Here is a 26,193-nt window from a genome sequence, read left to right on the forward strand (position 1 = left end):
CAAATGTAGATTTTTTTTTTTTGTTTACAGAACTGGATTCCAAAACAAAACAATGTAAAACTTCAGAGCCTACAAGTCCACTCAATCCTACTTCTTGTTCAGCCAATTGCTAAGAGAAATAAGTTTGTTTACATTTACAGGCGATAATGCTGTCTGCTTCTTATTTACAATGTCACCTGAAAGTGAGAACAGGCATTTGCATGGCACTTTTGTAGCTGGCATTGCAAGGTATTTACATGCCAGATATGATAAACATTGTAAACAACCTCTGTTGTAATTGGCTATTATGTAGAAGTAAAATAATCTTAGCTATATCATTATACCTAAGAGGCTTAAACTATATTCACGATACCAGCAAAGTATAATTAAGAGCTTATAAGCATCAGTCTGAGGCATTGTGCAAGTTTGTTGGTCAGCTGCATTGGGCCTAACCAAAGAAAACAACTGTCTGCTTGGCTAACTTGTGTTTGGTATGTCTGGAACCTCTTCTCAGTACCTTCCCTTCCCTCCTTCAATAGGGGACGGTTCTATAGTTAACTTCACAGGACACCTGACTGCAGACGCCGATCTGGTTTTTGCAAAAGGAATTGGCAAACAAAGCTGACCCTTTTTTAAAAAGGAAAACAAATGACTTTGAGCCATGATGAGTAATGATGGCTGTGAGTGTGGGGCTGGTGAGCTCTGTATTTGTGTGGGGATGTTTTGGTATGTTTCTGGTGGTGTATACTGGCATTTTGGGGGCGGAGTACAAAGATGTAGGTCTACATGTTTGGAAGCCCATATTTTAAGAGTTCAAAGCCTACCTTTGCGAGATCATTTTTATAATTTATTAGACATTTGTGGGGTACCTGTTGCCTTCAGAAAAAGCCCTGTTGTATTTTCCTTGAAAGTGTCACAAACAGGGCAACAGGACTGAATATACAACTAGAATGAAGGACTTTCCGTAGTTGGAAAATGCAAACTACATACTTAGATCTGTCTCTGAGGACCAAAAATTTGACAGAAATTGTGTTAATAGCAGCAGGAGAGCTAAGTTTAGTGTCACCTAAAGGTGCTACTTTGAGTACTATGATAAGCTGTGGTTAAGGAGCTGAATTTGCAAGGAATTACACCCAGTGACAGGTATGCATTTCTTATTTTGTAGCAATACATTACCCCTTCTCTTATACCTATTATCTCTCTTGAAAATGCCCCTGGTTTTTTTCTCTTGTGTGAGGTGAGGCCCGATGGCCTTGTAGCCATGGTAGTTTTCTTTGTTTGAAGATACAAACCCACAACTGATCAATTCAGTTTGTAATTTAAGAGTATTTGCTGGATTCCTCACTCTTGTATAGCTTCATTCAAGAGTAACTCCTTTCTGTCCTGCCTGGTTGGCTAGGAGATTCCTTCTCATCCTGGCAGACAACAACCTGCCTTCAGTTACATGTGCCAGTGTCACCTCCCCTATATGAACTACAATATATGCAGCATATTAGGGCATGAAGCCATCAGCCCTTAAACTCCAACTAGTATAGAAGGCTGCAACATATCTCATCAATGTGGGTTATCGCGAGCACATCAAACCCATCCTCATCTCTCTATACTTGCTTCCCATAAATATTGAGTCAAGTTCAGAGTCTCAGTCCTGATCTTCAGGGTGCTCTGTGGTCTGCATGCAGGATATCTAAATGGTGGCCTAGAGCTCCGGGATGAAAACTCTGGTTGATAACTCTTCTCTTCAGGCAAAATGGAATTTTCTGCCATCTGTTCAGGAGATGGAACTTTCTCAGGCACTGGTCCAAGACTGTGAAATGGACTTCCACAGGAGCTAAGGAACATGACAAACTTTACCACCTTCCATCCCAAGTGCAAGGTGAGCTTCTTCAACACATACATAGCATTATTTACATTAAAAAACCAAAATAAAACCCTCTCCCTAAACAAAACACTTCACTGCACACACAACACACTCCCTGGGGAGAGGATAAGAGAGGGAATAAACCACATACGACGGATGTTGGACACATTGCTTAATGCACTAATGAAAGGCACTTCTATAGTGGTGAGGGCGATATAAGAACCGCCATAGAAAAGAATAGATGCAAGCTCCGACATCACTATAAGATTCCTTTCTATGGAGCCAAATCGGGCTGTATTTTCTCTTGTAGGTGGGGTGGCCCGAGCTGCTTTTTCCATTGACAAAGAGTGTTTTGTATATGTGAGCTTTAACATCTTTTTAAACAAGTGTTTGATTATGTAAAGTGGTCCAAATATTGTCAGACAGGGCTTTCTTTGCTGATCTACCATCTTCCACACCTTTCCTCTTATAATAAAATTGTACGCAGTGTTTAGTGCCAGTGACTTTGGTAGCAGTGCAGTCCCATGGATAGAGGGGCATCCTGAGGTGTGGACTTCCTTGACGTTCTTGGGGAAGGCTATTCTCAGAGTTGTACAATGGCCTGATCCATTAAAATCAGTGGGAGTTTTGCCTAAGTAAAAAGTGAACAGACTTCAGAACTAGACCTGCACAGAAGTTTGTGTTCCCGGCCTGTCTGTTGGAGTCTGTATCAATCAGTGGCATAGCAGAATGCTCCAGTTAGCAGCCCCCTTGCATGTTGTGAGATTGTAATGTCTGCTGTTATAATTACTGTTATATTTCTGCTTCCTAGAGTGTCTGTCAAAGCGTGTTTACAAACAGAACATTTTGTTAGTTAGGGCAGCCAGATAATGTGGCAAGGGTCCCAGCTTTGGTAAGCTCTTGGGCAGCTTGCTCTCAGGGGAGGCAACTGCTGAAATGTTCATGAAGTTGCCTGTGATTAAACTAAGAATAGTTTTCACGTGCATCAGGGAGATGGGGGTAAGTAGTCTTACTCATTCTCATAAGGATCAGAGTGCTTAGGGTGTCTGCTGTTCTGGACATGATTGTACCTATTCATTCTCCATGTCTCCTTGCTGCTTTAGGAACGGAGTCACTACCATTGAGGCATAGAACCCTGGAAATTCCAATTTCTTCCTCCAAAATAGTACAGTAGCAGAGATCAGTAATATTGACTGACTTCACCCTTAGTGGCATTTTCTTTTCCTTCATTTGTATAGTACTGCGGGGTTGAGGTGGGGGGAACCAAACCCTACACTCTTTCATGAAACTAAAATGGTGGTGAAAAGTACTGGACACTGAAGTCCTTTATTTACTCACAGAACATGTCCAACAGTAGCAGTGTGAAATTCCTACACAGTTGCCTTGCCAATATTCTTCTGCCCGGACCCTGAAGGGCCTACCTCTAGGGCAAGTAGGGCAGGTCAGCCTCCAAATGCCTTCGTCTTTCTGTTGAGACTGTTAGTAAGGATTCTGGTTGTGGTTTTTGTGATGTACTTGCTCCTGTCCATTGGGAACAGGGCTACCACCACCACCACCACATAGGCCACTAAATGTGGTTTGTATAATTCTGCAAAATGGAAGTAGCTTTGTTCCAAAGTGCAAAGTATTGCAATTATTATAATAAAAGTAGATCGTTAAACAATTTGATGCCTTCTTGCTAAGCATAATTTTTTAAATGTCCTCGTATTCTTCGAAGGTGTCTCCATCAGCAGGAGTGCAACCTCTGTTTAAGCCTGTTTAGTACAGCGAAGCTATTTGTACTATCGTAGGTAATGTTATGCCTGCTCTTCCAGTTCCAGTTTATACAATAAATTTTGCCTTTGCCTTTTTTAATAAGAAAAGTCATTAAATATTGTCCTTACCGGCTGGCACATTGCTGAGTTATAAGAGTTATAAGAACTTTCCCAAAAGACCTTTTTTAATTGTAAAGAAAATAAAAAACCCTCCTCTCCTCCTTCTGCATTAAAATAACCCTGCAGATGATACAAGATAAGAGAAGCCAGGAAATTCAAAGTTCAGTGATGACATCCTGTCCTTAACTCACCCCATTTTTGGATTCTTTTCCACAGCAGTCTGACTTAAGGAAGATGACTTTGTGTCAGCCTTGCAGAAACTCCCCTCCCCTCCCCTCCCCTTTTTTTTTTAAAACAGAAAAACAAAATGCAGGAGTAGCTTGTTGATCAGTAAAAGGAAGAATTCAAATGCTGAGTTCTTCCCTGTACTGTCTCAGCTGCGTTTAGTTTTCATTATCTCAGTAGTAGGACAAAGTAGTGACATAATGGAAATCCTAATCCAACTGTTACCCACATCCTGAGTGTTCCCACAAGAATTCGAGAGACATCTATGACTCGCATACTAGTCATCAGTTATGATTGTGGATGTTAGACCAAAAGGACACGAATTTTGGCATTTTTTGTTTGTTACTCATGTTGTAACAGCATTCGTTAATACAATCTGTATAGCTTATCTGTTGTCTAATGCTTCATTTTTGTGGGAAAGTAGTGTTTTCTAATGGTGGGAATGGAGGTTTGGAGTCCGACTGCTAGAATCCTTCCATCTTTGACTGACAGATTGTGACACCCCTTGGGTACATCAGTTAATCTTTCTGTGCCTTACTTTCTCCCAGTAATATTGAGAGGGCAGTAGCTATCACTATTACCTTATGCACTCACAGACTTGCACTGACGTTAGTTAAACTGGCACGAACTCCTGTGTGGACACTTCCTGCAATTTAAGAGTGTGTGTGTGATGTGAAATTGGTGCATAAGGCTGTGTGGGTACATTCCCATTTTGAACAAGGCTTATTTTGGTTTAGCTTAAACCAGTTCCTAATCTATGTAAGACAAACCAAAATAAGCCTTGTTTAAATGGAAATGTACCCACACAGCTGTTTGCACCAGTTACACATCACACCCTAATTTAAACTGATGCAGCTTTGTATAAACACGCCTGAAATGAAGTTGTCTTTGTGGCCAGTGCATTGGAATGGAGATTTTGATCCTGAAGCTTCTACAGCATAACCACCATTTTAAGTTGTCTTAGGTGTTCGCAGGAGCATAGGAATTGTCGTGTTAGATGAGACTAGTGATTCATCTGTCTTGTGTGGAAGGATATGTGCTGCCACATCTTCACTGCTGCTGTTACCTCTGCTAGCTAAATTAAAAGCAAGCCTGGGTATGCCCACCTGTCCTACAAACACACCTTCACTTTGCAGTAGAGACATACACTAAAAGTGCCCCACTGTAGATGCTTCAGAAGATGGTGCAAGAAATGAGTTGGGACAGTTCACACATCAGAGCTATCACTTCAGGCTGTCTTGTTGCAGATCTAGGACTTGTCTAAGCCGATGTGGTTATTTTTTTTTTTTTGTGGTTGTGTGTTTCCTCCCTTGTTTTTTGTACCAGCGTAGCTGTACTGGTGCCGGCCACTACTGTCGATGCACACCACTGGTTCCAGTCACTTTTTACACGAGTGTAATGTGTTTGCACTAGTACAACATTGGTGTAGCTACACAGGTGCAAAAAATTGCAGTGTAGGAAAACCCTTTAAAGATAGGGCTTGGTTTAAAAGTTTTTTTACATTTGTACATTTTACAGGTTTTCTTTGCATTCAACAAGGCTAAAAAGTTAATTTTAAAAAAATCAAAATTGGGATTCTCAATTGCAGTTCTGCAGCACTGGTTGATTTTTGTGGTGGTGGTGGTATAGTGGAAAACACTGGACTTTGGATAGACTATAATAGGGGTGGTATATGCGTTAGGTAATGTTTAAGTACTTAGTGTTTTTCTGTGGTTGCACAATTGATTGCTTTTGAACTTTTAATAAATACTGAACTCCCAACTTCTCTTTTTAAAGAACAAGTTATGGGCCTTCCATCCTGGACAGTGTCCCTTTTAAGTAGGTCTTTCCACGCATTTTCTTTCAAATAAATGGCATTTGTATGAACAAGACTATTCCTATCCAGCTTCTGTGCATACACATCTGAATCTTTGCAGTCACAAGGAAAGGGTGTCCAGGTGCAGTAGACACACTTCCCAAATCCTGATGTGAAGAAATGATGCCAAAGATCTTTAAGACTTAACAAAACCAAACCCCAAAAAACAAATCCAAACAACCAACCACCACCCATTAACCCCTAAGCAAACCTGTATTGTGACTTTAAGGGTATCAGGAATTGCCTTTAAACACTCACTCCTCTCTACATCTGGACACTGAGTAGTAATAAAATAACTAGGTGATTCATAATAGGAGCCAGGGCTGAGTTTCAAATCATGTTAGAGGATATAAAATGTAGTGTAAATTCTCTGGACACAGTGCTGCAATTGTTATGCACTCAGCTATCGCTTATTTTAACAGGAGTTTTGCGTATTCCTGAATTGTAGGATCAATCTAGGGCCTATGGTAGCATTTTTCATATCCCCTAAAATTGCTTGCATTATTCAGAATAGAAAGTTAGACTCCTCAGCAGGTGATTAGGCTTTGTTCTCATCTTAGTGTCTGCCTCTGACCTGTGCCAGCTCTTCACTCTGTATAGTCTTACCCCAACGCTTGTAAATGAGTTGCCCAATTACAGCTCTTGTGGCAGACATGGAATTGAAGTGGGTGATTTTTCTATTTATATTTCCAAAGAATTATTTTCTTGGGTCTTGAGAGAGAGCCTGTTGAGAGAAATGGGAATAGTGTCTTTCAAGTGCAACGGAGTCCAGTGTCCTAGTTACCAGGGTTTTTATAGACTATTTCAGAGGATGGTGCAAAAGCATCTTTAGCACTCATAATACACAGAAAGTTAAAGAACATGGATTAGGTCAATGCTTGTATCAGAGGAGCAAAATGAAACGGAAAAGCAAACCAGTAGCACTGTGACAGGAGACCTTTTCTGATGATCTTCTGACCCAAAACTTTTTTATGGCTCGATGTCCTTAAAATCTAGGGATGCATTGATTTATGTTGTCTGCTGCTGGCTATAGGGCCTCTTTCAGAATGGGTTTCAGAGTGTATCAGTGCAGTGACAGTTGCAGTCTTCAGCTGTAGAAGATCTAGTCAATTCATGTTTCGTTTCTTTGAGCTGTATAGCTGGCTGCGTTATATGAAAAATGTTAATTGACTGAGAGGGAACCTACCCCACTGACTTGTTAACTGGAACGTTTTTTTAAATCTCTAAATAAAATATAATTTGCAGACTGATTCATTTTAAGCAGATCTGACTCTAAAGACACTTAAATTAGGTTAGATCATGTCAGGCGCAGTCAGTGACAAGCAAAATAAATTTTTCCTGTGGAATACCAACAATGCACTAATGTCTCAAATGAGCAGTCTGCATTCGGTGACTGCCATAATCTGTCTATTGGCAATCTACTGTACAAAAACACAGTTTAGTAATTAATTATAGGAATACATTACTTCCGGGGCCAGAGCTGCTCTCCTTAGATGCCAGTGTGAGGGGTCTGCCATCATGCCAAGAGCAAGCTGCTTCATTAGTCTAAAGCTGCAGTCTTGTGGAGGAATGACGAAGGTAACAGCTCGTTAACTCTGACCACAGCAGGGCATTTCTCCTAGGTTTTTTTTTCATAAGATGACAGGCAGTTTGTTTAACCACCTCCCTGTGTCATGTTTTTCTGCCCCTTCCTTCATTTCCCATAGCCCAAATGATAGATTAACATTCTTGTTATCATTAAGGATTTTGTGAGATGATGTAAATGGCCCACTGTCTCCGTATGTTGTGTGTGTGTCTTGCTTGCAGGCCCTTGTCTCTTTTTTAAACCAGTGTTGTTTCATGATGAGTAATACATTGTCTACAGATGGTTTGAAATACAGTTTATTGGATTATATTTTTCATAGACACTAGGTCTAATCCCTAGCTGCTTAGTGGCTAGAGGATCAGTATTTTCCATCATCGAACCCCTAATGGTGTAAATAGGTCTTCAAGAACGTTACCAGAAACTAGCTACAAATCTAAAGCTATAAATCAGAGGTAGTAAATATGGAGGAGGAGAAATGTTGAAAAGGTGGGCAGGAAGGTCCAGGAGCAACACCCTGGTGAGATGCTCGGCTCCTTTTCCAGACAAACACACAGATGCCCTTACCTAGCTCTCCTGTGATTTCTACTGAAGTGCTGTTTCTGGGTCCTCTTTGAAAGCTCTGCGTGACATCCTGGCTCCACTGAAGTCTATGGCAAAGCTCTCTTTCATTTCAGTGGAACTAGGATTTCATCCTCTGTCTTTGTTGTCAGTTGGCTAGTAAATACCCGATGGATTGAAGTTTATACTCAGAGCCTCATGGCTGTTGTGTGGGGGCAGGTCTCCTTTGCCTCTCCCAGTTACTTTTTCTGGGGAGGCCTTTCCCCGTCATTAATTCCATTACCATGTCTGTTACTGCTTTTTGCAGTTTCCAAAGAGTAGCGTGAAATTAATTTTTACTGGTGCCCAAAGCGTTCTAAATAGCTCTATGCCGATGGGAGAGAGCTCTCTCGTCGACATAATTAAACTACCCCCAATGAGCAGCAGTAGCTATGTTGGCAGGAGACTGGCACTTCTGTTGGTGTAATTTATGTGAGTCAGGTGTGTTTTTTCCCCCCAGACCCCTGACCGACAAAAGTTGTACTGACACAAGTGCTAGTGTAGACAGCCTCTTGCTAACTTCACTCAGAGCCGCAGTGGAGAGGCTGGATCTGTGGCTGCAGTGTATTATTATGCATTTGAAGGCTTTCTTTGCAGTCACAAAGGCTAGAAATTTACTATTTTTAAAACAATTAAGAGCTTGTATTGTACAGAAATTGGTCGCTGAAGCTCCTGAACTTGCCGAGAAATCCACTTACTGTTGCCCAGGATTGAAAAAGCTTCCCACTTGTATCATATTTTAACATCAAATGTTCACGTTATTTGACTGTCATAGCCGCACAACTCAAGTGTTAGAGAATAATTCTATAACGTTAGATCATGTAGCCTTGTTTCATAAGGCAGCATTCTTATGGCTTCATAGCAAACCAGAATTCTAGTATTGTATGGTCATAGCAACCAAACTGCATTATTATTTTATGGGTATCTGGACAAGTCAACCACTTCCTAATTTCATGTTGTCCTCAAGGAAAGACTGAAGAAAACCAATGACGCATTCCTGAGGATAAAGATGGAATACAGGCGATTCTTTGTTGTACAATTCTGTACCCTGAGACTTGGGGTGCTCTGTGAGGGGCCTATATTGTGCAGGAGCTTTCAACTGTATTTTACTGGATATAGTTGGTTATAAAACTCGTGGTAAAAAAGACACCTTGAGTTTTGCATATCGTCTCTGAATGACTTCTAGATCAAATTTGCTAGTCCTGCTCAAGCAGGGTTTTAAGAAGATCAGTTTGTTCTATGTCTTAGACCATTACCAGTTAGAGAGATTCTGTAACTGGCATTTAATTGACCAGTGTTCTTTACTATGCAAGAGGCTGAATAGAATCCACCTTGCGCTTCTAGGACCGGCTTGGTTCTTCAGGATTAACCGTAAATTAGTAATTGGATATGAACCAGTGGCGCATATGGCTAGATTTTGCCTTCACATGTCTGCATGGCTCCCATTGAATGCAAAGGGGAGAATTTGGCCTGCAGAATGCACGCTGTATACGTTGAGTAAGAAGGTATCTTTTTTACAGTCATTTTTCCTGACTATAACACTGTAAATTCAATCAGTCATCTCACCTGAGAGGATGTTGATATCTAAGTTTGAAATTCAGTCTTTCTCTACTTCATTCTAGACCAGTGAGGTGGTATTAATTTTTATAACACCCTGAAGTTTGTTCACCTCTCTAGACAGCAAGGAGAGAAGGTCCTTGCCCAAGGAGTCTTGCAGTCTAAGGACGTTGCTGCCAACCTAAGACAAGCGTAACACAAAAGTCCAAGGGGGGAATGATAAGTAGCCTTTGGACATGGCTGGGAACTTGAACACTAAAGAGGGACATGAGCTTTCCTGTAGCACCCTGGAGAGAGAAAGTCGTCCCATCTTAGTAGTTGTATTGGAAATAGGAAAGTTCTGCCTATCACCTCGAGGGCGTTAAAAGCAGCAGCTGTCAGATGGCTTGCTTGAGATTACACAGAGAAAAATCATCCATTGCATGAAGCATTAGGAATTTTAACATGTGCCAGCCACGTGCTGGTTTAAAAGCTGTCTTGGACTTGAGCATCAGAGGAAGAAATTTTCATTTGGAACCTTTGAGGGAAACCATAGACTCTACATACAAAGCCATGCTGTACAGTGCCTTTGGAAACCCTCCACGGGGCATCTTTTGGGGATTACTGTGTTTAGCAGATGTTATAGATTCCTGTGCCAAGAGTAATGTGTTGGATTACCATCAAGGATTTTTTTAACTTTCATTAGCTTTACACTTTTTTGCAAGGTCTGCTTTTGTTCAGAAGCTTTGTCTCTCTGGCAAGCCTCCGAGGTGTTCAGTTAGTTGTGTAGTGCTAGCTAAAACGTAACTCCTACAAAACTCTGCTTGATTTTCACCCACACTGGGACATGAACTGAGACTCCTGGGCATAAGAATGGCCATACTGAGTCAGACCAAAGGTCCATCTAGCCCAGTATCCTGTCTTCTGACAGTGGCCAATGCCAGGTTCCCTAGAAGGAATGAACAGAACCGGTAATTATCAAGTGATTCATCCTCTGTCACCCATTCCCAGCTTCTGGCAAACAGAGGCTAGAGACACCATCCGTGCCCATCCTGGCTAATAGACATTGATGGACCTATCCTCCATGAATTTATCTAGTTCTTTTTTGAACCCTATTATATTCTTGGCCTTCACAACATCCTCTGGCAAGGAGTTCCACAGGTTGGGCAGCTCTGTCTTGTGTCCTTTGCAGCAGGACTTGTAGGCAATGAGTGGCTTACATGTGGAGTGGCTTACCTAAAGCCTAGGCCACCACTCGGGTGTTCCCAGAGAGAAGTTGACTCCTTGGGCTATGCTCTGGGGAATTTAAAAGAAAAAGCGCTCTTTAAAATTAATGGTAATGCTTTGATCTTTAGAAGTCTGTGACGTCTCTGTGCGTCACACCACAACAGTTAAAAATTGTAGAGAACTCTTTCTTCCCTTGATCCCTCTTGGTTACTTTTAAGTAAAGAAGGCGGCTGTAAACAAAGTACTTCCCTGAGGTAGGCTTCTGGAAATGTTGTGCACCTGCTGTGTGTCCTCTGCAGTATTTCTCTATACTTTGTGTAGCTTTAAAAAGTACCAAATTCAGCTATTACTTGGAGTTATGACTGAGGAGTCATGAGAAATCAAGAAGTGCTCATATCCCGTCCAACAGAGGCATATTGCGCCCATGGTGGAAGGAGGTGATGGTCTCCCCAGAAAGCACTACGTGTTGCACACTAGCTCTGTGCACTGCAGTGTGAGCAGTGTTTGTTTTTTCATCTGGTGTCTACATGCAGTAAAGTTTTGAGATGCCTTTTAAATCACACACATGTGCACTTCACTTTGTGTGTAACCTGACCCTGTTGAGTAGTTCAAAATGGTGGCTTTGCCATGTCAGAAAGTGGCAACTTACCAGGAAATGGTTTGAGGGCGATGGATTCACTTGGCCATAAACCTTGAGGAGTAAGGGCTCTCATGTGATCCACTGCTTTCTTTCATTTCACTAACATACGAGCGGCCATATTGGGTCAGACCAGTGGTCCATCTAGCCCAGTATCCTGTCTTCCTCCTCCACCTTCGTGTTTGGGCTCCCTTTCCTCCTGTGAGGAGCGCTGGATCCAGGTAATTCCCAGAGCTTCTTGTCACTGCCGGCTCTTTCAGTCACTGGAGAGCTGTGAGAAATAGTTTCCTCTTTTCTGTTAAATATTTTTCATGTGCTTATTTTCTCCCCCATCAGGCATGGAGCTAGGAGTCTGTGGAAGGATGGAAGCTTATGAAGATATAAATATTTGATCTTGGTGACTTTAAACAAGCCAAAAACTTAGCTAGCCTTGGTAGTGTCAAGTGGTGACTTCTCAAGGTGCTTGTGTCATGGGCTGCCTTTGCACTACTGTTCCATCATGATCTTACAATAATATTTACAATCCATCAGGCTCCTGCAGTGGTGGAACTGGAATATGCTGTTTGCTTTCTCATGGCCTATGCAGACTCTCCAGTGAAGCACTGTATCCTGAAAAACATGTTCTGCTGTCTTTAAAGCCCATGTAGGAAAAAGACAAAATGCTACAAGCTACTTTATCAGCTTCCACTCTCAAAATACCATAAAAGGAGTCTGTCCTTAGAAGACGAGCATTGGAGTATTTCCCACCCACATTACTGCAACATGAGTCACTTGGCTACTGCAGCTGTTCCTCTACATGTGGATGCTTGACTGACCAGTTCCATAAGAAACAGTCTGAGCACTAGCTGAGGAGGGGAGACAGGGAACTACTCTGTAGTGCTGAAGAAATGAGTGATATAGGACAGGTCTACACTACAGACTTATACTGGTATAACTGCATCAGTCAGGGGCGTGAAAAATCCACCCCCCTTAGCAATGTATTTATACCGACTTAACCCCTGGTGTAGACAGCACTATGTCGGTGGGAGAGCTTCTCCCACGTACATAAGTTCTGCCTCTTGGGGAAGGCAGATTAACTATGCCGATGGGAGAAGGTCTCCCGTCAGTGTAGGAGCATCTTCACTTAAGCGCTACAGCCGCGCAGCTGCACTGCTGCAGCGTTTTAAGTGTAGACCCGTCCATAATGTAGAGGATGAAGCCCACAAAACCTGACTAAACTGCTGAAGGGTTTTGTTCTCTTTGCAGAACTCTTACTTACGTTTCCTAAAAGCGCCCAGTGACAATATGCACTAATCATCACAATGCAAGAATTTACATTGAATCTTCTTCTTTGCTCTCTGAATATAAAACGTATCCCAGTTTGTTTTAGAAAACACAGTAATTGCCACTTGACTATGAAATCCTCTCTGAGGCGAAACTACTGTGTGGTTGTTGCTTTCAACAGTAATTCAAATATCTGAGTCCCAAGTTTTTTCACAGTGTAGAAATAGGCAGGGCCTCTTTTGACAAGGCAGTTAAAAATAGAAATCTCTTCTGGTTAGGGTTGCCCTTAACTTAATCTTGCATCCAAAATGCAGGCACTGAAAGGTACACTCTGAACTCAGGGTTTTTAAAAAAAGATTTTTTTTTTTTTTTTAAAGAAAGCAAGGAGGACTTGTGGCACCTTAGAGACTAACAAATTTATTTGGGCATAAGCTTTCGTGGGCCAAACCCATCGGATGCATGCAGTGGAAAATACAGTAGGAAGATATATATACACAGAGAACATGAAAAAATGGGTGTTGCCTTACCAACTGTAATGAGACTAATCAATTAAGGTGGGCTATTCTTCGAGTGATTGCTCATGTGTATTCCACAATATGTGTGCGTGCTCACCATGTGCACCGGTGCCGGAAGTTTTTCCCCTAGCAATTCCCATTGGGGGGAGCGCCCCACGCGGCCCCTGGAGTGGTGCCTGCCTGGTGCAGTATAAGGGGAGCTGCGCGCTACCCCCACCCCCAGGTCCTTCTTGCTGCCAGTGAAGGTGCGTCAGAACTACTCTGTTCCAGCTTTGCTGTAACTCGTCCCCAGAACTGTTCTTTCATTCAGTGTTAGTACCTGTAGTTAGTTAGCTGTTTAGATAGTCAGTGACCCCGAGCCAGGGCATGCCCCGTGCCCTGGGGTTTAAATTGTGCAGCTCTTGTAGGCAGTCTACGCCAAGAAGTGACCTGCACACAGACTGTTTGCGCTGCTTGGGAGAAACCCATATCAGCGAAAGGGACAAGATTTGCAAGTTGTTTAAGCCTCGGACCAAAAGAGAAAGGGATATTAGGCTCCGGGCCATCCTGATAGAGTCTGTGCTGACCCCAATCCCGGCATGCTGCTCCGTACCGGTACCTGGCACCACAGCATCGGTATGCGGCGACCTTCCGGTGCCATCGACCAGTCGGCATCGCTCCCCATCCACGGGGCATGCCACGAGGGCCAGGAAGACTCCCTCTTCGCAGCGGCACCAAGGGAAGTCTGGGACAGAGGCTAGACCCGTGTCGGGCAGTCCTCGATCCCCACCCGGCCCCAGGTCTCTGACTCACATTGAGCGGAGTAGCCCGGCCCCTTCGGAACAGGCCTCTCTGGATGTCCAGATGCCGTCCACGGCAACAGCAGCAGATCTTACGCCAGCCTGGTCTCCATTCGTAGCCGTCCTTCAATGGGCCAGGCCAGCCAACCTGAACAGCTGGCCCTGCCGGTGCCACAGCAGGTCCAGTGGCACCGAGCGTCATGGCCGGCCCAATGGTACCAGTGGGCACCGTGGCCTCCGGCACAGCCCTCGGTGGGAGCTCGCTCGATGGCTGGAGCTTCGGAGGCACCGTTGGCCTCCCTCTCCAGACCCCCGAGAAAGGAGGCGGTGGAACATGCGTCCTCTGAACCATGCCGGGAGTCCAACCAGGTGGTTGACCCTCCAGTGCTGGCCGACACCCAGAGCCCCACACCGGCCTCTTCGCCCCGCCCAGAGGAGGCAATTGCGGCCCCGCCCCCCCTCTGTCCTGCAGAAGGACTTCAGGGCCCACCAAGAACTCTTAAAGAGGGTGGCAGCAAGCCTCCACCTCCAGGCAGAGGAGATGTTCAACATGTTGTCCCCATCGGCACCGGGTAGGGTGGCCTTTTCTCTGCATGAAGGGGTGGCTAAGATTTCAAATGCCCTGTAGCAAACACCGGCCTTGTTTTCCCCCATCACTAAAAAGGTGGAACGCAAGTACTTAGTACCCGCTAAGGTGCAAGAGTACTTGTATATCTGCCTAACTCCCTGGTGGTTGAGTCGGTCAACCACAGGGAACAGCAGGGTCAGCCAGCCCCGCCCCCAAAGAACAAAGACTCTCGGAGACTGGACTCTTTCGGAAGGAAAGTTTATTCATCTTTGAGCTTCCAGTTACGAGTGGCAAGCCATCAGCACGATAGGAAGGAATTCAAGGTGCTAGTGGAGGAAGGGGCAGTGGCCGCTAGGGCATCCCTGCAGACAGCCTCGGATGCTGCGGACACTGCCTCTGCGGTGTCCATGAGACGGGGGTCATGGTTCTTGCTCTCTGGACTGTCCAGCGAGGTGCAGTCTTCCATGCAGGATCTACCGTTGGACAGGAAAGCTCTGTTTGCGGAGGAAACAGATACAAGGCTGGATGGTATGAAAGACTCCCGCATGACCCTCCAGACTCTGTGCCTCTATGTCCCGGCTCCGGCAAAACCTAAGCTCAAGCCGCAGCAGACTCCCGCCCCGGCCACCCTCCCGAAGTATGAGGCCGCCCATAAGAAGCATCAGGACTATGAGATGCCCTCAGAGGCAGTCTCGGCCTGCCCCCCAGCCTGGGTCCTCCAAGGGCAAGCAGGCGGGGAAAAGACGTTTTTGACGGGGCACTCGGGGGCACCCCACTGGTCCTCATCAGGGATCCACCCCCCAATAAAGCTTCCCTTCTCCAACCCGTTATGTGCTTTCCCCCCGGAATGGTTGCAGCTAACCTCAGACCGATGTGTCCTCAACACCATCTCCTGGGGTTCCACCCCCCACCACCTTGGGGGAACCCTCGCACGAAGCTCTGCTCGAGCAGGAGGCAGGGCAGCTCCTAGGTCTAGGAGTGATAGAGGCGGTGCCCAAGGAGTTCATGGGCAAGGGGTATTACTCCTGTTGTTTCCTTATCCTGAAGGCCAAAGGGGGGCTCAGGCCCATCCTGGGCCTCCAAGGTCTGAACCAGTACATGGTGAAGCTCAAGTTCCGCACGGTCTCCCTGGTCTCCATCATCCCCTACCTGGATCTCGGGGACTGGTACTCTGCCCACGATCTACAGGACGCGTACTTCCACATCCACATATTCGAGGGGCACAGGCGCTTCCTCCGTTTCTTGGTGGGACAGAATCATTACCAATTCATGGTCCTCCCGTTTGGTCTGTCCACTGCCCCCAGGGTGTTTATGGCCTACCTCAGATGGCGGGGAGTCCAGATATTTCCCTATCTGGACGATTGGCTTGTCAAGGGCACCTCCCAGTCGCAGGTGGGGGATCACGTGGCGCTCCTCCTGTCCATGTGCACCATCTTGGGCCTGTTGGTAAACAACACCAAGTCCATGTTAGTCCTGGTCCAATGTGTTGAGTTTATCGGGGCACTCCTGGACGCAGTGTCCATCAGGACCTCTCTCCCACCAGACAGATTTAAGATCCTGAAAGGTCTCATCGACTCAGTCACAAGGTTCCTGGTTACAACAGCCAGGGTTTGCCTACAACTCTTGGGTCACATGTCGGCATGCACATACGTGGTCCATTATGCCAGACTCAGGATGAGGCCCCCTCCAGCTCTGGTTGGCCTCGAAGTTCTCCCAGGCCACAGACAGGATGGACAAGGTCCTCACCATGCTGGACTCTGTGATCACCTCTCTACGGTGGTGGTCCGTCCCAAACAACATGTTCCAAGGGGTCCCGTTCAGGGACAGGGCCCCGTCGTTGGAGCTGGTGTCCGGTGTATCGGACCTGGGTTGGGGGGCCCATGTGGGGAACTTTCAGACCCAAGGTCTGTGGTTGGCTCAAGGATATAAACATCAAGGAGGTCAGGGCAGTGCGGCTGGCATGTGTGGCCTTCTGCTTGCACCTGGAGGACAAGGTAGTGGGGTCCTCAAGGACAACACGGCCTCAATGTTCTATATTAACAGGCAAGGCGGGGCCCGATCCTCTGCCTTCTGCTGCGAAGCCCTCAGGCTGTGGGACTTCTGTATAGTCCATGACATCCACCTGAAGGCCTTCCACCTACTTGGTGCCCGGAACGAGAGGGCGGATTGCTTGAGCAGGGACTTTTCCTTGCAACACAAGTGGTCCCTACCCCCGGAAGTGGCCCACCGGCTCTTCCGAAAGTGGGGAACTCCCCAGGTGGACTTGTTCGCGACTCGGCAGAACCGGCGATGCCTCCGGTTCTGCTCTGGGGGGGGGGCTGGGGCAGGGCGCTATCTCTGATGCCTTTCTCCTGTCCTTGTCAATCCGGGCTTCTCTATGCCTTTCCCCCGTTCCCTCTAGTCGGCAGGGTCCTGGAGAAGATAAAGATGGACAAGGCCTGGGTCCTCCTGACTGCCCCGGTGTGGCCCAGATAGCATTGGTATGGGACCATCACAGGCCTGGCGGTAGCTCCGCCGTGGCTGTTGCCGCTCCGCCCGGACCTGCTCTCTCAGGACCAGGGCCGCCTCCTCCACCCCAACCTGGCGGCTCTTCACCTCGCGGTGTGGCTTCTCAGTGGTTAGGTGGAGAAGAAAGGATGTGCTCAGAGCAGGTTCAGCGCGTCCTCCTTGAAAGTAGATGGCCCTCCACTTGCCGCGCTTATTTGGTGAAGTGGTCCCAGTTTTCTAGGTGGACGGCGGACCAGGGTGTCTCCCTGGTGACCGCCCTGATCCAGCTTATCCTTGATTACCTCCTCCACCTGAGGGCCCAGGGCCTGGCGCCCTTGACAGTCAAGGTTCACCTGGCAGCCATATCAGCCTTCCATCCGCCGGTGCAAGGGCACAAGGTATTTTCTCATGCTATAACTAACTGGTTCCTTCAGGGTTTGGACCGTCTTTTTCCGTATTCTAGAGCCCCGGTCCCGCAGTGGGACCTAAACCTGGTGTTGGCTCATCTCACGGGGCTCCTGTTTAAACCACTGGCCACGTGCTCCTGGTCTAACCTCTTGTGGAAGGTGGCCTTCCTGGTTGCAATCATGTCGGCCAGGTGAGTCTCGGAGCTCAGGGCCCTGACCTACAAGCCGCCATACACAGTCTTCCATAAAGACAAGGTCCAGCTCCGTCCACACCCCACGTTCCTCCCAAAGGTGGTCTCCACCTACCAAAGGGGTCAGGACACTTTTCTACTGGTCCTCTGCCCCAAGCCTCACGTGTGCAGTGAGGAAAACTGTCTCCCCACGCTCTATGTGTGGTGGGCTCTGGCTTTCTACCTCGAGCAGACCAAGTTGTTCAGAAAGTCCTCGCAACTGTTCGTCGCCTCGGCTGAGTGCGCGAGGGGCCAGCCGATTTCCACTCAGCGGCTTTCCGATCGGATCACTTTGTGCATCCGTTCCTGTTATGAGCTGGCGGTGTTCCCCCGCCACCTATTGTGAGGGCACGCTAGACTCGGGCACAGGCCTCTTTGGCTGCCTTCGTGGCCCACGTCCCCATCCAGGACATTTGTAGGGCCACCACATGGTCTTCGGTTCACAGGTTCTCCTTGCACTACGCGATCGTCCCCCCAACCAGGGATGATGCCAGGTTCGGCAGGGCTGTCCTCTGTCCTGGGAACTTGTGAACTCCTACTCACCTCCAACAGATATAGCTTGGAATCACCTATTGTGGAATACACGTGAGCAATCACTCGAAGATGAAAAGACAGTTACCTTTTCCATAACTGGTGTTCTTAGAGATGTGTTGCTCATGTCTATTCCACATCCCCCCTTCCTTCCCCTCTGTCGGAGTTGTCTGGCAAGAAGGAACCGAAGGTGGGGGGAGCGCACAGCTCCCCTTATACCGCGCCAGGCAGGTGCCACTCCAGGGGTTGTGGGAGCGCTCCCCCCATGGGTACTGCTAGGGGAAAAACTTCCGGCATGCACACCTATTGTGGAATAGACATGAGCAACACATCTCAAAGAACACCAGTTACAGAGAAGGTAACTGTCTTTTCTCAGCAGGAGGAAAAAAAAATTTTTTGTAGTGATAATCAGAATGGCCATTTCAAACAGTTGACGAGAAGGTGTGAGTAACAGTAGGGGAAAAATTAGCACGGGGAAATAGTTTTTACTTTGTGTAATGACCCATCTACTCCCAGTCTTTATTCAAGCCTAATTTAATGGTGTCCAGTTTGCAAATTAATTCCAATTCTGCAGTTTCTCGTTGGAGTCTGTGTTTGAAGTTTTTTTTGTTGGAGAATTGCGACTTTTAGGTCTGAAATTGAGTGAGCACGGAGGTTGAAATGTTCTCCGACTGGTTTTTGAATGCTTTAATTCTTGATATCTGATTTGTGTCCATTTATTCTTTTACGTAGAGACTGTCCAGTTTGGCCAATGTACATGGCAGAGGGGCATTGCTGGCACATGATGGCATATATCACATTGGTAGATGTGCAGGTGAACGAGCCTCTGATGATGTGGCTGATGTGATTAGGTCCCATGATGGTGTCCCTTGAATAGATATGTGGACAGAGTTGGCAACAGGCTTTGTTGCAAGGATAGATTCCTGGGTTAGTGTTTTTGTTGTGTGGTTGCTGGTGAGTATTTGCTTCAGGTTGGGGGGCCTACCCTCAACAATGATGTGCTTATTTTTTTTTCCTTTCCCCTCAACAAATTCCTGGTCATCATGAGTTGAGTGTTTAAACTTTTAAAAGGGAAATTCTGTGGGAAACTTCCTTTATTTAAAAAGCCAACTAATTGTAAAATGGGTTGACGTGGGCCAAATTTCAAAGGTTATTGTCCAAACTGATTCCACAAAGAGGAATTAGTGCACATAAAGTTGGTAATCTTGTATGCATGTATACAGGAACATAGGACTGTCCATTCTGGATCGCATCAGCGGCCCAGTTCAGTATCTGGTCTTCAAGTGTAAGCAGTACCAGATGCATCAAACAAAGGTGCAAGAAACCTCGTAGTGGACAAGTATGGAATACTATGCCTATTGAGCAACCGTTCTTATGCTGTCAGGTGGTTGCATGCCCAGAAACCTGAGGGTGCAGAGACCTTTCTTAAATTTCTAAATTCTATCCTAGGTAACTGGATGTTCTTATCCATGTAAATGTCTAATCCTTTTCTTCATCCTACCTTGTTCTGAGCTCCAGTTACTTCCATGGGTTATGTTTTTTTTAAATTAAGCATAATTTCCTTTTATCGGTTCTAAATTCATTGCCCTCCCAGTTTAATTGCCCATTTGTTCTTGTGTTTTGTGACAGGGTATAGGAACGCCCAATCTATTCATCATTATTTATGATTGTGGTAGCAAAAATAGGCCATAGGAGCCCTGGTCATGGACCAGGACCCCATTGTGCTAGGTGCTGTACAAACCTAAAACAAGATGAGGTAAGCCAAGAGAGCTTACAGTTTAAGACGAGTGACAATAGGTGAACGCGGACACAAAGATGACAATGAAACAACATTACTGGTTGGATAGTGGTCTTGGGACATTGGGGACCTAACCATTAAGATTTTTTTGCAGGGATCATGTCAAAGGAGAGTTTTAGGGAGAGATTTGACAGAGGAAAATGAGGTGGCTTGATGGATGTTTATGGGAGCTTTTCCAATGCCTGAGGGAGAAAACACAAAGGTGCTTGTTTTGAAAATTTAACAAATCGGCAATGAAGACTGGTATCACTGGTGGAGCAGAGGCAGAAGTTGACATTTTGATAGTATGAACTGGTAGGCAGTGTGGTGATGGGCCATGAAAAACCCAGAAAGTGAAGACAGCCTTTTGTGTGTGTTGCAGTGGAGAAGGAGAAGCCAGTTGGAGGGATTCAGACAGAGCTGATAAGGTCAAAGTGAAGAGCAAGAAAATGATCTTTCCAGCATTGTTTTGAATGGACATAAGTGGGACAAGATTACAGTTGTTAAGGTCAAAGAAGTTGAAGACAACCTGTCTTCTACGTTTCGTTCTTTTCTTCGTATCCTCTATTATGTCCCCCCTTATTTAGTAAAGTAAACAGTCCTAACCTTTTTAATCTCTTCCCCATAAGGAAATCTTTCCATGACACTCTAATAATTTTCATCACCCTTCTTTGTACCCCTTTTATTTGGCAGTAATATGCTCAGAACTGATGAAATACCATTAATTTGTATAATGTCACCTTTAATATTTGTAGTACATTTTCTGACTTACACTTTATATATAAAAATGCTGTTGTTTGTTTGACTGCCGCTATGAGTTGAACAGAGGTTTTGATTGACCTGTCTACAATAAGTTCACTAAGCCCTGGTCTACATTATGGGGTTAGGTCTAATTTAGCCGCGTTAGATTTAAAAATGACTGCGTCCACACAACCAACCCCGTTCCGTCGACCTAAAGGGCTCTTAAAATCGACTTCTGTACTCCTCCCCGACGAGGGGAGTAGTGCTAAAATTGACCTTGCTGGGTCGAATTTGGGGTAGTGCGGATGCAAATCGATGGTATTGGCCTCCGGAAGCTATCCCAGAGTGCTCCATTGTGACCGCTCTGGACAGCACTTTGAACTCTGATGCACTAGCCAGGTACACAGGAAAAGCCCCGTGAACGTTTGAACCCCGGGAACTTTTGAATTTCATTTCCTGTTTGGTCAGTGTGGCGAACTCAGCAGCACAGGTGACCATGCAGTCCCCCCAGAATCGTAGAGCATAGAATGTTTCTACGCTCCCCCGACCATCTCCGCCCCTGAGATTAGAAGGCGAAAAAAATGCACTCTCGATGACATGTTTTCCGAGCTCATGCAGTCCTCGGGCACTGATAGGGCACAGCTTAAGGCATGGAGGCATTCAGTGGCAGAGGCCAGGAAAGAATTAAGTGAGCGCAAAGAGCGGAGGCAGGACGCAATGCTGAGGCTAATGGGGGAGCAAACGGATATGAGGAAGCATCTGTTGGAGCTGCAGGAAAGCCAACAAGAGCACAGACCCCCAATGCATCCACTGTATAACCGCCTACCCTCCTCCCCGTGTTCCATAGCCTCCTCACCCAGACGCCCAAGAATGCGGAGGGGAGGCGGCTCCGGGCACTAGCCACTCCACTCCAGAGGATAGCCCAAGCAACAGAAGGCTGTCATTCAAACAGTTTGATTTTTAGTGTGGCTACAATAAGCAATGTGGCCTTGTCCTTCCCTCCTCCGCACCTCACCCCACCCCACCCAGGCTACCTTGTCCGTTATCTCTTTTTTTTAATTAATAAAGAAAGAATGCATGGTTCCAAAACACTAGTTACTTTATTTCGAAGGGGGGAGGGTGGTTGGCTTACAGGGAATTAAAATCAACAAAGGGGGCGGGTTTGCGTCAAGGAGAAACACACACAATTGTCACGCTGAAGCCTGGCCAGTCATGAAACTGGTTTTCAAAGCCTCCCTGATGCGCAGCACGCCTTGCTGTGCTCTTCTAATCACCCTGGTGTCTGGCTGCTCAAAATGGGATGCCTCAAAACGGGATGCCTCAACCTCCCACCCCACCATAAACGTCTCCCCCGACTCTCTCAGATATTATGGAGAACACAGCAAGCAGCAATAACAATGGGAATGCTGGTTGCGCTGAGGTCTGGCCTAGTCAGCAAAACATCCAAAGGCACGTTCTACCACCATTCTGCACTTGCTCAGCCCATAGTTGAACTGCCCTACTATTACAGGCAATGGATTTCTGTAACTGCTGCCTTCTTGGAGTAACTGAGGAAAGTTAAGGATGGGGTTTTGGCATTAGCACTCATATCACCATCACCACCACCACACTACTCCTATAACTGCATTGGTCGTTGGGGCACCATCACTGATGAGCAATCAGCCAATTGTCTCCACCCCTGACAATTGTGTCTAAGTGCTTGAGTCTCTGCGAAGTCCATTTCTGTCCACTCTTTTATGTTGTCAGTCCATCTCTTCTTCTGTCTACCTCTTCTTCACTTCCCCTGTACTGTCCCTTGGAGGATGATCTTGGATAGGCCAGATGATCTTGTTACATGGCCGTACCACTTCAGCTTGCGCTTCTTCATGGTTGTCAGGAGGTTTTCATATGACCCAGCACACTGGGTGATGTTGCGGACCTCTTTGTTAGTGATGTGGTCGAAGTAGGAGATGCCCAGGATTTTATGGAAGCATCTCATCTCTACTACCTGTATTTTCCATTCAAGTTCTACTGTAAGGGTCCATGTTTCGCACGCATACAGAAAAATGGAGATGATCAGTACGTGCAGCAGTTTCAGTTTGGATTCCAGGGAGATGTTCTTATTCCTCCAAATTGGCTTTAGCTTTGCCATTGCTGCTGCTGTTTGCGCAGTTCTTGACCGAATTTCTGCCTTGGATCCTTCATCAGTGACGATTGCCCCCAAATACTTGACCTGTTTCACTGTCTCCAGCTCTTGTCCACTGACACTGATATGTGAGCTTATCCCATCACATTTGTCTGTCATCAGTTTGGTTTTCTCTGCACTGATTTCCATGCCATATTTTGCGGAGGTTTCATCCAATCGTTTCACAAGGTTGGCAAGATCATCTTTGCTGCCTGCCAGGCCATAATGTCATTAGCGAACCGAAGATTTGAGATTGTTTGCCCCCCAATTCTGACTGTGCATATGTGATAATCTAGGGCATCAGTCATTATGCGCTCCAAGTAGATGTTGAATAGTGTGGGCAAAAGAAGGCAGCGTTGTCGGACTCCAACAGTGGTGCAAAACCACTCTCCTATTGTGCCATTGACGAGAACTGCACTGCTGGCCTTGGCATACAGTTGTTTAATGGTAAGAATAAGCTTACAACCAACATTGTACTTTTTCATGGGCAGGGACTAGCTTTTCATTATGCGTGTGTACAGTGCCTTGCACAATGGGGAGTAGAGTCCTGCTGGGGCTTAGAGGCGCTATTACAGTGCAGATATTAACACTGAATACTTGAGTTCCTAGAGGGAGGGGGTAAAGCAGACACTTTAACTGTCAAACAAATGTAAGTTAGTTAATCATGCAGAACTGTTACAGGACTTGTTAAGGCAGAGAATCCTAGGAAATGAACAAGGCTCGTTAGGTATTAATTTATAAAGTTAGGCCAAATGCATTCCTTTGAAAACAAATGCTTGCTAAAGAGTAAATCTGTTAAATGAATAGATTTGCTGTGCAATTTCACACCTAATGACAGGCTGCAGCTCATCATGTTTCCATGCCTGTGCCAGTATTTATAAAACCCACGCCATTTCCAGGATGCAGCTGAAAAAAAGAATATTGAGCAATAGGCCCTATGACCTGCTAGTACTGGTGTCCTGTGGAGTCCCTGTGGGACAGTACAGTGATGTTTTCTCAGGGTGTTCTCTAATCCATAGGACGTACCATTCTGAAGTATCATCTTTATATAAGAGGGTAGGAAGCCCTCTCTACCACTCTCTGAATTATAAAATTAGAAGTGGGAAGATCGAATGAGTTATCTAGCCCATCCACAATGCAATGTCTTTCGGTGCTTTGTCTAGCCTAGGTTTTAAATAAGACAAGTTGAGGTTTCCAGTACAGTCGTTCACCAGTTTCCTTCGCCACTATTTGTTTACTTGTTCATGTTGCCTACTCCACTCTTACTAACCCAGTCATGGCATTGTCCCTACTTTCTCTGCTCTGGTATGCTCTGCTTTGAAAAATCCCCTTTACAAAGACCACCTCTGCAACTTAGTAGTGACTTGTGTGTACTATATGCAGACAAAATATCCTGGTATCCCAAGAAGCTGTAGCTTGCAAAGTTTAGATCATTTAAATAATTTTCTTTTATGGTTTGCAGATGCTCGATTCAGACAGTCTTAAAAACTGGATCTTCTAGGCAGCAGCCAGCCAACAGGTCTCTTCATAACTGCTTCTACTGCTGTTTCCTGAAACCTCTCATTTAGTGTCTGTTGATTGAAAGGAAGGGTTCAATTTTCAGACACTGGTAATAAAGAGCAGCCTGAACCTAGCATCTGCAAACCTGAAAAGAAAATAACATGATCTAATAACATTTTGAATAAAGCTTCTATTAATAGTGAAAAGTGAGTGGCTGATTAACTTCATCCCTGAAGTGTGGGTGTCCGTTTCAGACATTTCAGGCAGTATCTGCCCTCTTGTCTTTGCTGTGCTGTGACCTCTCATTTCTAATACTGAATAATAACAATGATAGTTTGGCTTAGCTTCTTTAAATTGCATCTCCTGTAGCTAGAACTAGCACAGAGAAAGACCCATTTAAATTTCTTCAGTCTCTGTGTGCTGGCTTTGTCTGTAACCAGCTGTGTGTAGAGAGACAGAGTTTTCATGCAAATGTTTTGCTGAGATGATACAGATAGTAGTCAAGTTCCTGTATAAAACCTCAAGGCCTTCTCCATCAGTCCTAAGGCTGCTATGTTTCTCTCCTTACATCTGCAACTTGAATTGCAAGCATAGATCATTGGGAGCAGGTGAGAGCACTGAAAATTTCCTTTCTTAGGGAATATGGAGGTGGCATTAGAAAGGCTTTTTAAAAAGACTTCACTTGACGAGTGAGAAAAGTGCTCTTGGAGTTTAGGCTGCTGATACTATCTTTGTGGTTATCTAACCGGAAATAGTTGTGCTTTTAAAAGTAAACTGCAAATTTAGTACGTTGAGAAGCTTCATTTTGCTTGCATTTGATGAGTACTGTGTGATAAGTCCTACTAAAGTGAATGTAAAAAATAGAAGGGCATTACATGTTTCCATTTCACTGAATACAGTAAAACCATAGTTCAGCTAAGAGATCTCCGTCAGACAATGTCATAAAATAGAAGTGGATTAGTTGGCTATTAGGGATTGTCTTAACATTCTTTCCCCAGTCTGGGATAAAGTAATTGTCTATGAGAAGTTGTTATTTCAGAGAGCTTTCAGTTCCCTTTCAAAATAAAAATTAGGTCTAGAATGATTATAGGTTCCTTATTCGATCTACCTTAAAGTCTCTGGTTAATGTCACTTCTGCTGCTTACTGGAATTGTAGAAAATAAAATAAAAAAAACCTTTCCTCTAAAAAACATTTTAAATGTAACTCTTAAGGTAAGAGGTTGTGGGAAGTGGGAATGTATAGATCATGATCCAGTTCCTGTGTAGGGTGGTCTCTTGCCTCCCAGGTCTTCTATGAAGAGCCCCATATATTTACTGTGAAATATAAATAAGTTTGGTGACAATGGGCAGACTTCTGGATAACTCTTTAGTGATTTGAGTGTGCACTGAATGCAAAGAGTTCTTTGCAAGCATGGTTTTCCTAATTGGAGTATTTTTATTCAAAGTCTGACGCTGTCTTCCAGACAAATGTGAAACTCATGCCCTTTTTAATCAAAGAAAGACATTTAGGGTTCTTTTAGCATAACCATATCCTGTATTCTTGCCACTTCTATTAGGCTGCTACCCACGAGAGTCAAATACTTCAGGTCCATTGATGGTGAACTTAAGTTTATAATTGTGCCTTTCATTTTGAAGAATCTGAGCAAACACTCATACACATTCCAATCAGATCGCTTTGTCCACTACTGCACTCAGGTGAAAGTGTCAGATATTTAGCATAATTTATTATGACCGTTTAAGGCAGCAAGTGAATATGAAAACCAGCTGAAATAAGAGGCATTCAGGGAGGTATAATGTAATTCTTGCAGTTAAAATTTGACCAGGAGGCTGAGGGTTACATCCCAACACTTAAAAAGGT

At 45.2% G+C, this 26,193-nt stretch overlaps 1 protein-coding gene across 2 annotated transcripts in view; it reads left to right on the forward strand.

Annotated features, from left to right (window-relative positions):
- The window catches only part of LOC102946223 (USP6 N-terminal-like protein), a 177,736-nt gene that overhangs the window by 52,163 nt on the left and 99,380 nt on the right, over nucleotides 1-26,193 (forward strand). Inside the window, exon 1 of one of the 2 annotated variants that reach the window (XM_043549891.1) lies at nucleotides 24,844-24,943. The exons of the other annotated variant lie outside the window; for it this stretch is intronic. The gene's annotated coding sequence lies outside the window, so the exon portion shown is untranslated. Of the gene's footprint in view, nucleotides 1-24,843; nucleotides 24,944-26,193 lie in introns of those variants that run through there. 2 annotated transcript variants of the gene reach the window in all.

The sequence above is a fragment of the Chelonia mydas genome, chromosome 6, assembly GCF_015237465.2.
Source record: "Chelonia mydas isolate rCheMyd1 chromosome 6, rCheMyd1.pri.v2, whole genome shotgun sequence".
Classification (NCBI taxonomy): Eukaryota; Metazoa; Chordata; order Testudines; family Cheloniidae; genus Chelonia; species Chelonia mydas.